This window comes from Echinops telfairi, unplaced genomic scaffold (assembly GCF_000313985.2).
Source record: "Echinops telfairi isolate 266 unplaced genomic scaffold, ASM31398v2 ScPeMD7_1713;HRSCAF=2227, whole genome shotgun sequence".
In the NCBI taxonomy this organism is placed as follows: domain Eukaryota; kingdom Metazoa; phylum Chordata; class Mammalia; order Afrosoricida; family Tenrecidae; genus Echinops; species Echinops telfairi.
The window spans coordinates 11440335-11441943 of record NW_022105611.1 but is presented as its reverse complement, the minus strand read 5'-3'; positions in this window follow the sequence as shown (position 1 = coordinate 11441943).

Here is a 1609-nt window from a genome sequence, read left to right as displayed (position 1 = left end):
GGATAGTTAAAAATATAAGTTCCTTTTCACTCATAATGCTCCCAGAATCTCCTGGCTTGACAATGCCGCAATCGACACCAATATGTCCCTCACGCATTCCTCCAGTACTCCTTACTTCTTCTAACAATGCTATTGTCTGCTGAGGAAGATGTTTTTAGATAGATTTGATTCATCTACCATAGCAGCAAATGCTATTCAAATACTGAGGAGTTAGATGATGGCTTTCAGCATGCTATCAAAAGAAGTGTATTTGGGGGAAGGAGGACAGTGGTCAGGGTAAAATATGAAAATAATAATATTTATAATTTGTTAAGGGGTCATGAGCGGGGCGAGGGGAGGGAAGGAAAAAGAGGAGCTTGATAAGAAGGGCTCAAATAGAAAGTAAATATTTGGAAAATAATAATGGCAACAAATGTACAAATACACTGATGCAATTGATGTATGGATTGTTATAAGAGCTATAAGAGCCCCTAATAAAATGATCCTTTTAAAAAATAAATGTATTTTTATCCTGTGAAATTTAGTAATCATTTTTTCTATATGTGACTCATTCTGACATATTGAATTGCTGCTATTTTCATCTCTTGGGAGAAACAGGGGGTTGCCTTCTCCCATTAAGAGTTTGTCTCAGAAACTCACAGTGTCAATTCTACCCTGTCCTACAGGGTCACTACGAATCAGCATCAACTCAACAGCAGTAAGTTTGGGCACTTTAGGGGTTATTTCAGTCTCATGTGTTTATTACAGTCAATCTTATTCTTATTCTAATCTATTGCAGTGTAGTACTGGCTCCAAGATAGTAAAATTATTCCATAACTGTGAAAGAAAAGTATGATGGAGTAAAGAGTTGGATGGATAAGACATGGGTTTCTAAATAAGGTATCAAAGCAGGGAAATATAGAATCTATGCTGAAAACATGCTTACTCCTTGGTCATGTTAAGAAACATGGAAGGAACAGAATACATCTAGACAAACTGGGTAAGGAAGGGTGGTAGTAACTTTGAGAACTGAAATTGCACTTGCCCACTTACTTGAGGCAGATGGTTTGATGTCAAATATAACAGTACTCATAAATCCCTACTTCTAAGGTAGGTAACATAGCTGAGTGAGCAGTCCCTCCCATTGATCCCAAGTAACCAACCAACTAAACAAGAATCAAATACAAACACAGGCTGAGATTTCAGAATTACAGATAGAAGTTGAGGTGGTGATGAGTCAAGGTAAATAGAGAAGTGGGGGGAAGGAGCAGGCGTGGAGGAGTGGCACTGAAACTCGGAGAATACTTTCAGGAGTGTCTGCAGTAACCTTACAGTAAGCAGTCCAATCCCTAACTTTCAATGCCTACGGGACTCCTTAGAGTGTCCAGCAAAAAAAGCAACACAGATAGAACATATTACTAATATTATCACTTTCTATTGAACATTTTGGTCCCTTAACCTCAGTTTTATTTCTCTAAAGTTACCAACCCTCCATTTATTGAATGTCCGTTTTATGTTCTTTTGGTTGTGTCATCTGTGGACCTACAGTGTGATTCTGAGTTCTTGTCTGGCTCCTGAGTCTAAGACACTTCTCCCACTGGCAGCACCCTCCCCCACTCCACCCAAGTCT